The sequence below is a fragment of the Orycteropus afer genome, unplaced genomic scaffold (genome assembly GCF_000298275.1).
Source record: "Orycteropus afer afer isolate SDZICR_OR568_19922 unplaced genomic scaffold, OryAfe1.0 scaffold00127, whole genome shotgun sequence".
In the NCBI taxonomy this organism is placed as follows: domain Eukaryota; kingdom Metazoa; phylum Chordata; class Mammalia; order Tubulidentata; family Orycteropodidae; genus Orycteropus; species Orycteropus afer.
In genome coordinates this window covers 5,628,180-5,639,411 of record NW_006921714.1, presented here as the reverse complement: position 1 = coordinate 5,639,411, position 11,232 = coordinate 5,628,180, and positions in this window count along the sequence as shown.

The following is an 11,232-nucleotide window of genomic DNA, read 5'->3' as shown; positions in this document are numbered from 1 at the left end:
TATGGAAAGTGAATTTGCTCTGTAAATCTTCACCCAAATAAAAACAAATAAATTTTTAAAAATAAATTAAAAAAAAGAATGATGGTTTAAATAAGGGAACAATAGTAGCTTCCTAAATGATGTGGAGGGAGCTCTGGTGGTGTAGCGCCTAAGGCATTTGATTGCTAACCAGAAGGCTGGTGGTTCAAACCCACCAGCCAGTCCTCAGGAGGAAGCCTGGGCAATCTACCTTGGTAGAGATGTTGGTTGTTGTTAGGTGCCGTCGAGTCGTGTCCAACTCATCATGAACCTATGCACAGCAAACAAAACACTGCCCAGTCCCACGCCAACTCCATGATCCTTGCTATAATTGAGCCCATCTTCGCAGCCACTGTGTCAATTCATCTCGTTGAGGGCCTTCCCCTCTTTCGTCGACCCTCCACATTACCAAGCACAACATCTTTCTCCAGGGAATGGTCCCTTCTGACAACATGACAAAAGTATGTGAGACAAAGTCTAGCCATTCTCACTTGCAAGGAGCATTTCAGTTGCACTTCCTCCAGGACAGAACTGTTAGTTCTTTTAGCAGTCCATGGTACTTTCAGCACTCTTCGCCAGCACAGCTCAAAAGCATCAATTCATCAATTCTTCTTTGGTCTTCCTTATTCATTGTCCTCAGTAGAGATACCTCCTCGGAAACCCAAGGAGGGGTTGCTGTGAATCGAATTGACTCAACAGCAGTGAGTTTGGTTGTTTTTTGTTTTTGTTTTTAAATTATATGGAATAAGGGACATGACTGCTGATGTCATGTGGATCTTAGCCAAAAGCAGAGAATACCAGAAAGATGTTTACCTGTGTCTTATTGGCTACACAAAGGCTCTCAACTGTGTTGATAATAACAAATTATGGGTTACATATGAAAAATGGGAATTCCAGAACACTTCATTGTGTTCATGTCATTTGAACAGAACAGGGGGATACTGAATGGTTTAAAATTGGAAAAGGTATGTGGCAGGGTTTTTTTTTTTTTTTTCACCTTAGTTTTTCAATCTACATACTGAACAAATAACTTGAGAAGTTGGACTATATGGAGAAGAATGTGACATCTGGATTGGAGAAAGACTCATTAACAATCTGTGATATGCAGATGACACAACCTTGCTTGCCAAAAAAAGATTACTTGAATCACTTACTGATGAAGATCAAAGACTACAACCTTCACTGCGTGTTACATCTGTACATGAAGAAAACAAAAATTCTCACAACTGGACCAACAAACAATGTCATGATAAATGGAGAAAAAATTGAAGTTGTCAACAATTTCATTCTATTTGGATCAACAATCAAAGTCCATGTAAATAGCAGTCAATAAATCAATATACTGCACTGGGAAAATCTGCCACAAAAGACTTCTTTAAAGTTTTAAAATCAAAGATGTCATTTTGGTGATTAAGGTGTGCCTGACCTAAGCCATGGTCTTTTTAATCATCTTACATGCATGCAAAAGCTGGACGATAAAAAAAAAGGAGGAGGACTAAAGAGCTGATGCATTCAAATTATTCTGGCAAAGAATATGGACTTCCAGAAGAATAAATAAATCAGTCTCAGAAGAAATGCAACCAGAATGCTCCTTAGCAGTGAGGATGGTGAGACTTTGACTTGCATGCTTTGGACATGTCATCAGGAAAGACCAATTGCTAGAAAAAGACATCATGTTTGGTAAAGGACAGGGTCAGCGAAAATGAGAGAGCTCCTCTGTGAGATGGATTAACACAGTATCTGCAACAGTGAAGTCCAAAACATCAACACTTAGGAAGACGGTGTGCCACTGGGAAACACTGTGGTCTGCGATGCGAACGGTGGCCATGAGTTGGGGCCAACTCCCAAATAACTGACAACAACAATACATGAAATATCACCACAGAGAATAGCAGAGGACCGAGCATTGAAACTTTAAAGAAAACTAAAAGAAGGAAGGGGAAAAAGGGCAGCAAAATTGTAAATATTTTCTAGGGATAAAATATCCAATCACACAACCAGAAGGAAAAGAAATCTTAAATTTCTAATTATATTATGGCTTTTAAAGATTGTTTTCTATTTAAAAAGAAAAGAAAATCTAAGGAAAAAGTTAAAAATAAAAGATTCTATTTGCCTCACAGGATTTTCAAGGCTGTAAATCTTTATGATACCACACCTTTCTCCCACGGAGAGACCGGTGGATTTGAACCTCCCACCGTTCAGTTCATAGCCAGGTGTTTGGCCACTGTGCCACCAGGACTCCCTAACCAACCTACATAAAAGAATTTACACATACATCCTTCACTTGAACATGCTCCTGAAATGTCATTTCACCCAGAAAAAAACAGCAAGCATACTTGAGTAATGCTTTAATATCCTTATTTCTAAATTACTCTTGACAGCTAAAAACTTTGGAACTAAGCCTATGTCATTTGGCTCACTTTGATAAAGAAGGGAATCCTATTTCCTGTGTTAATTATGGAGAACTGTAACCTTTATTCTCAATAAAATATTAATGGAAGTCCTCAAATGTAAGCATCAGTTTCTAAAAAGAACCCCATTTAGTGCCTGAGCTCTAGGTTAATTCAAAGACCATTTACTGAATCCTACTATGTGCAATAGATGCCCCTGCGGACTCCCTGAACTTTGTCTCTGCTCTATAGGCAGCTAATCTCAACCCCAAGCTGCATGCTAGTCATTATGTATCTCTTTCTACAAAGAATGCTCACACTCCAAGAACAACTGTTCCACTTCTTAATCCCTAATGAAACTGATTCTAATAAATCAAATTCACCAAAGCTATAAAGGAACATTCATAACGCTGTCTTCTTTAAGAAGATGTTTATGAAACACATAAGCTGTGATTATATCTTCTCAAGTTTTTAAATACAGCACATATAAGAAAGTATATAAAACATAAATGTACAACTTAATGAATTATTATGTAAGCAAACATCCACGTAACCACTACTGAAGTCTAAAGCAGAATGCCATCAACACTATAAAAACTTCCAACTTGCCCTTCCCGGTCAGAATTCTCTCCCTCGTTCCCAAAGGTAATCATTACCTAACTTGAAGGGTAATTACCTTTGTGCTTCTCCTTATACAAAGATGATTCAATTAAAAAAAAAAAGGATAACTATCAAAACTTTATTAGTCACTAGGTTGTATCTGGGGAGGCCTGGTGATGCAATAGCTAAGTGTTTGACTGCTAACTGAAAGGTCAGAGGTTCAAACCCACCAGCTGCTCCACAGGAAAAAATGTGGCAATCTGCTTCCTAAAGATTACACTTTTACAGGGTAGAAATGAGTTGGGTTCAACTCCAAGGCAATGGAAGGTTATAACTGAACATATAAACCAATTTTAAAGGAATTATTACAAATTATTTTTATAATTTTACAATGTTAAAAATTATCCCCTCTGTACCCAATTACACATATCATTCCTGAGGTCTAATTTATAGCAAACACTTTGCAACCTATCACCAATGTTAAAATGGCAGCCATGATGCAGTCCTTCATTTCCTCAATGATATGAACAATAGGTGGTACAAACACAAGGGTCTTGATATATTCCCATAAAAGATAGTCACTCATCCAGTGGCTAGTCAATGTTTCAAATAGAACACTCAATCCTGCTCCAGGGAAGATGCTTATTAAGGAATTGTTGGACTATGATATGGAAATGCCATGGTAATAGAAGTTGTTAGAGACTTCCTTTGGCTATTGGAGGGTGAAAATATCACCTCTTAGCATGTTCAAATGTGTGATCCCTATCTCCATTTTCACCATAAAAAAGAATAAAATGAAAACTTACTGTGTGAATATTGAGAAATATGAAAGGAAAATCTACAATATGGAGTGTACTACATATCCATATATAATACAGATACTGCATAAGAAATTTTGAAAATGTTCTACTCTTTTTAAATAACCCTATACATTTCCCAATACACTATGCTTATTTTTAACCTTCTATAAATAAAAGTCCACCACTCAGCTGTCAATTTGTCATACTGCAGTGGTTTGTGTGTTTCTGTAATGCTGGAAACTATGCCACCAGTATTTCAAATACCACAAGGACCACTGAAGATGGACAGGTTCCAGTGGATCTTCCAGACTGAGACAGACTAGAAAGGTTGGAGCTATCTACTTCTGATCAAAACTGGTCACTGAAAACTTTATGAACAGCAGTGAAACAATGTCTGAAATATTACTGAAAAATTTTATGAATAGCAGTAGAATATTGTCTGATACACTGCCAGAAAATGAGCCTGGGGAGCTGGAAGGAACTCAAAATATAACTGGGGAAGAGCTGCCTCCTCAAAGCAGAGTCAACCTTAATGACATGGATGGAGTAAAAGTTTCAGGACTTTCATTTCGTGATGTGGCATGATTCAAAATAAGAAGAAACAGCTGCAAACATTAACTAATAATCAGTATGTGGAATGTCAAAATATGAATCTAGGAAAATGGAAGTTGTCAAAAATGAAATAGAATGCATAAAGATCTATATACTAGGCATTAGTGAGCTGAAATGGACTGGTATTGGCCATTTTGAATCAGACAATCATATTGTCTGCTATGCCAGGTGTGGTGGTTGTTTGTGTGTCAACTTGGCTGGGCCTGGTTGAGTGGCTGGGCAGCTGAATGTAGTTATTCCCCATGGTGAGACTGGTAATAAACTCCATGGTGGAATCTATTGGAGCAGCTGAGTAGCTGCTTTAGGGATGTGGTCTGCTTCCCATATATAAGAAAGAGTTTTGGGAATGGTCTCTAACTTATGGCATGCTTGAACCCGGCATGTAGCCATGTCATTGTTCAGCAGCCCACCATGCTCTGCCGACACAGGGATTTTCAATGGATTTGAGTTAATGTCCTGCTGTGTGGTTTAGTGACATTGAGACTGTGCCTTTTTACTTGGCAACCTTGGGCTTGTTAGTCTCGGCAGCCAGCAGCTGTCTGAGTGAAGAAAAGCCTCTAGCTCCAGTGGCCAGGAGCAGGAGGCAGAGCTGAACCCCAGGGTTGAGGAGCTTTCACCCAGCCCCTAGAGCCTGACATTTTGAACTTGGACTTAAAGTCTCCAAATTATAAGAGAATAAATTTCTGCTTCTTCAAGCCATCCCATTTGTGGTATATTCTTGTTAAAGTGGCACTAGGTAACCAGAACACCAGGAATAACAAATTGAAGAGAAGTAGCATTGCACTCATCTTCAAAAAGAACATTTCAAGATTTGTCCTAAAGGACAATGCTGTCAGTAAAAGGATAATATCACCTACAAGGAAGACCAATTAATACTACTATTATTCAAATCCATAGATGAACCAGTAAAGCCAAAAATGAAGAAACTGAATATTTTTACCAACTTCTGCAGTCTGAAATTGACCAAATATGCAATCAAGATGTATTGATAAATACTGGTGATTTGAATGTGAAAGTTGGAGCCTAAGAAAAAACATTAGTAGTTGGAAAACATGGCCTTGGTGAAAGAAATGATGCATGACAGAAATTTTCAAGATCAACAACTTATTGCAAATACCTTTTATCAACAACATAAACAGTGACTATACACATGTGCCTTGCTGGACAGAATACACAGGAATAAAATCAACTATATCTGTGGAAAGGGGCAATGGAAAAGCTCAATATCATCAGTGAGTAAAAGGCCAGGAGTTGAAGAAAACTAAAACAAATCCAGGAGACCAAAAATATGACCATTCCTATAACCCACCTGAATTTAGAGATCATCTGAAGGATAGATATGATGCACTGAACACTAGTGACCAAAGACCAGACAAGTTGTGGAATGACATCAAGAACATTATACATGAACAAAGCAAAAGGTCATTAAAAAGACAGGAAAGGAAGAAAAGGCCAAAATGGATGTCAGAAGGGACTCTGAAACTTGCTCTTGAACAGAGAGTAGCTAAAGTGATTCAAAGAAATGATTAAATGAAAGAGCTGAACAGATTTCAAAGGGTGGCTTGAGAAGACAAGGTAAAGTACTGTAATGAAATGTGCAAACACCTAGAATTAGAAAACCGAAAGGGAAGAACATGCTCAGAATTTGTTAAGCCTAAAGAACTGAAGGAAAAATTCAAGCCTCAACTTTCAATATTGAAGGATTCTATGGGCAAAGTATTGAACAATTCCAAAAGAAAAAAACTCAAACCCATTGCCACCAAGTCAATTATGACTCATAGCAACGCTATAGGACAGAGAAGAACCACCCCATATGATTTCCAAGGCTGTAAATCTTTATGGAAGCAGACTACTGCTTCATCTTTCTCCCACAGAATGGCTGCTGGGTTCAAACTGCTGATCTATTGGTTAGCAACTGAATCCTTTAACCATTACACAATCAGAGCAATAGCTCTGAATAGAGCAGAAAGCATCCAAAAAAAAAAAAAAAAAAAAAGATGGAAGGAATACACAGAACCACTGTGCAAAAAGAATTGGTTGATGTTCAACCATTTCAGGAGGTATAATATGACCAAGAACCAATGGTATTGAAGAAAGAAATCCAAGCTGCGATGAAGAAATTAGCAAAAAAACAAGGCTCCAGGAATTGACAGAATATCCACTGAGATGTTTCAACAAACAGATGCAGCTCTGGAGGCACTCACTTGTTTATGCCAAGAAATTTGGAAGACAGCTACTTGGCCAACTGACTGGAAAAGATCCATATTTATACCCATTCCAAAGTAAGATGATCCAACAGAATATGGAAATTATCAAATAATATCATCAAAATCATACACAAGTAAAATTTTGCTGAAGATAATTCAAAAAATGTTTGCAGACGCATATTGACAGAGAACTGCCAGAAATTGAAGACAGATTCAGAAGAGGGCATGGAACAAGGCATATCATTGCTGATGTTAGATGGATCTTGGCTGAAAGCAAACAATATCAGAAAGATACTCACCTGTGTTTTATTGACTATCCAAAGACATTCAACTGTGCAGAACATAACAAATTATGGATAACATTGCCAAGAATGGGAATCCCAGAACACTTATTTAAGTTACTGAAAGTAGCTTAACTTCTGCAGTCTGAAAATGACCAAACATGCAATCAAGATGTGCTGATTATTACTGGTGATTGGAATGCAAAAATTGGAAACAAAGGAGAATCACCAGTAGTTGGAAAATAGGGCCTTGGTGATAGAAATAACACTGGAGATCGCATGATAGATTTTGTAAGACCAACAACTTATTCATTGCAAATACTTTTTTTCAACAACATAAATGGTGGCTGTCCACATGGACTTTGCCAGATAGAATACACAGGAATCAGACTGACTACATCTGTGGAAAGACGATAGAGAAGGTCAATATCTTCAGGCAAAACAAGTCCAGGAGCTAACTGTGGAACAGACCATAAACTACTCATATGAAAGTTCAAGTTGAAGCTGAAGACAGTTCTATCACCTTTCTTCTGAATGGGCACAAATATTGATCTCTTCCAGTCAGTTGGCCAGATAGCTATCTTCCAAATTTCTTGGCATAGATGAGTAAGTGCCTCCAGCCCTGCATCTGTTTGTTAAAACATAATGGGTATTCCTGGAGCTTTGTTTTTTGCCAATTCCTTCAGTGCAGCTTGGACTTCTTTCTCCAATACCATTGGTTCTTGATCATATGCCACCTCCTGAAATAGTTGAACATTGACTAATTTTTTTTGTACAATGACCCTGTGTATTCCTTCCACCTTCTTTTAAGGTTTCCTGCATCATTCAATATTTTTCCCATAGAATTTTCAATATTGCCACCTGAGGCTTGAATTTTTTCTTCAGTCCTTTCATGTCTTTGCACATTTAATTATAATTGACTTTGTCTTCTAGAGCTGCTCTTTGAAATCTTCTGTTCAGCTCTTTTATCTTATCATTTCTTCCATTCACTTTAGTTACTCTGCATTCAAGAGCAAGTTTCAGAGTCACCTCTAATATATATTTGGTCTTTTCTTCCTTTCCTGTTTTTGCAATGACCTTTGGCTTTCTTCATGTATAACGTTCTTGATGTCATCCACAACATGTCTGGTTTTTGGTCATTGGTGTTACTTCAAATCTATTGTTCAGATTGTCTCTAAATCCAGGTTGGATATAATCAAGGTCATATTTTGGCTCTCATGGACTTGTTTTAATTTTCCTCAGCTTCAACTTGAACTTGCATATGGGCAGTTGATGGTCTGTTCCAGTCAGCTCTTGGGCTTGTTTTGGCTGAAGACATTGAGCTTCTCTATCTCCTCTTTCCACAGATGTAGTCGATCTGATTCCTGTATATTCCATCTGTTGAGGTCCACATGTATAGCCTTCTTTCGTATTTTTGAAAAGGTTATTTGCAATGAATAAGTCATTGATCTTGCAATATTCTATCATGAGATCTCTAGCATCATTTCTATCAGAAAGGCCATATTTTCTTCCACATTTAAGAAACTCAAATTCTTAATACCATTACAATTATTGGCTTCCTGGTCTACCTATGTCAGCTGCATCCTGTCAGCTGAAACAATTAAAGTCCGAATAGACCCCACTAAGCCCTTACCTAAAGTAGCTTAATATCCTTTAAAACCATTAGCAAAGGAATGATTGAAACCTATCATCAAGGATTTTGTAGAAAAGGGATTAATCACTCCATTTACTAGTCCTTGTAATATCCCTGTATTTCCTGTCAGAAAACTTAATAATCATGGTTGGGAATTTATTCAAGATCTTAGAGCTATTCTCTGCATTGTTATCCCTCAAGCCCTGTTGTTTCAAATCCACATTTGTTATTGGACCAAATTCCAGACAAGCCACATGACTTATAGTTACTGACCTCCATTGTGCTTTTTTACAGCATTCTGCTTCATAAAGACAGCTATTTTTATTTGACTTTACATGGGATACTCAACAATGTTATTGGACCATCATGCCTGAGAGTTTTAGTGAAAGCCCCACCTACATTTCCAAGATTTTGCATTCTGACTTGTTGCCTTTATAGTTTGAATACAAATCTGTATTGCCCCAATATGTGGATGATCTTCTGGTTTGATCTAATACCAAACAAACAAATATACAGGATAAACCCAACCCAAACCCATTTCCATCTAATCGATTCTGACTCATAGTGATCCTATGGGGCAGAGTAGAACTAACTGCCCCATATGGTTTCCAAGGCTATAAATCTTTACAGAAGCAGACTGCCTCCTCCTTCTCCAATGGAGTGGCTGGCGGGTTCAAACCACCAATCTTTTCATTAGCAGCCTAATGCTTTCATTACAGCACCACCACAGCTCGTTAAGTATACAGTATAGTATTTTGTTCTTACGTCATCTAGCTGTTAGAGGACATAAAGAAACCTGAGAAAAATTACAGATTGCCCTTCCACAAGTAAAATATCTTGGTCATTTAATTTCAGCAGAAGTAATCTCAAATGACCCAAAACTAAAAGAAGCTATTTTGTGTAGTGGCTAAAGCACTTGACTGCTAACCAGAAGGCTGGCGGTTCAAACCCACCAGCCACTCCTCGGAAGGAAGGTTGGGCAATCCTACTTCTGTAGTGATACTGCCTCAGAAACCCAAGGAGGGGTCGCTATGAGTCGGGGCCAACTTGACGGCACACGACGACAACAACAACAACATAACTACAATACTACTAGTCTGTCAGTTTGTTGTGTTGTGGTGGTTTGGGTGTTGCTGTGAGGCTGGAGGCTATGCCACCAATATTTTGAATAATAGCAGGGTCATCCATGGTGGATAGGTTTCAGCAGAGCTTCCAGACTAAGACAGACTAGGAAGAAGGATAGTAGCACCTTCTACTTCTGAAATAATTGGACACTTAAAACCTTATGAATAACAGTGAAACACTGTGTGATGATATATTACTGGAAAATTTTATGAATAGCAGTAAAACATTGTCTGATATAGTGCCAGAAGATGAGCTTCTTAGGTTGGAAGGAACTCAAAGTATGACTGAGGAAGAGCTGCCTCCTCAGAGTAGAGTTGACCTTAATGATGTGGAGGAGTAGAGCTTTCAGGACTGGCAATATTAATTTCTGATAAAATTGCTTTAAGACAAAAACCACCATAAGAGATAAGAAAGGACATTATATAATGATTAAAGGATTGATTGAAGAAGAAGACATAACAATAATTATCTATACACCCAATGAAAAAGCCCCAAAATACATAAATCAGACTCTAACAGAACTGAAAAGACAAACTGATGACTCCACAGTCATAATAGGAGACTTTAATACACAACTTTCAATCAAAGATAGAACTGGAAAGAAACGCAAAAAAGACACAAAAGAGCTAAACAATACAATCCACCAACTTGACCTTATAGATATCTACAGGGCACTTCACCCAACAATAGCACAATATATATTCTTTTCCAGTGCACATGGAACATTCTCCAGGATAGACCTTATGTTAGGACACAAAGCAAACCTCAATAAATTTAAAAACATTAAAATACTGCAAAGCATCTTCTCAGATCGCAATGCTATAAAATTAGAAATCAATAACAGGAAGATCAATGGAAAAAGAAAACACATGCAAACTGAATAACACCCTCCTTGAAAATGACTGGGTAATAGAAGAAATTAAAACTGAAATTAAAAAATTCCTTGACTCAAACAAGAATGAAACACAACATAACAAAATCTTTGGGACACAGCAAAAGCAGTGATCAGAGGCTAATTTGTACCAATAAATATACACATCAGAAAAGAAGAAAGAGCCAAAATCAACACCTTAATCCAACATCTCCAACAATTAGAAAAAGGGCAGCAAAAAAAAAAGCCTACAGTCACAAGAAAAAAATAATAAAAAAAGATTTGAGCAGAAATAAATGGAACAGAAAATAGAAAAAAATCAGCAAGACTATAAGTTGGTTCTTTGAAAAGATTAATAAAATTAATAAATAAATGGCAAATTTAACAAAGGAAAAGAGGGAGAAAATACAAATAACATGAGTAAGAAGAGAAATGGGTGACATCACAAGAGAACCAAAAGAAATGAAAAGGAAAATATCCGGATACTATGAAGAACTATGGGAGCTCTGGCAGCATAGTGTCCAAGGCACTTGACCGCTAACCAGAAGGCTGGCGGTTCAAACCCACCAGCCACTCCTCAGAAGGAAGGTTGGGCAGTCTACTTCTGTAGTGATACTACCTCAGAAACCCAAGGAGGGGTCTCTATGAATCAGATCTGACTTGATGGCACATAACAACAACAACAAATGAATAAC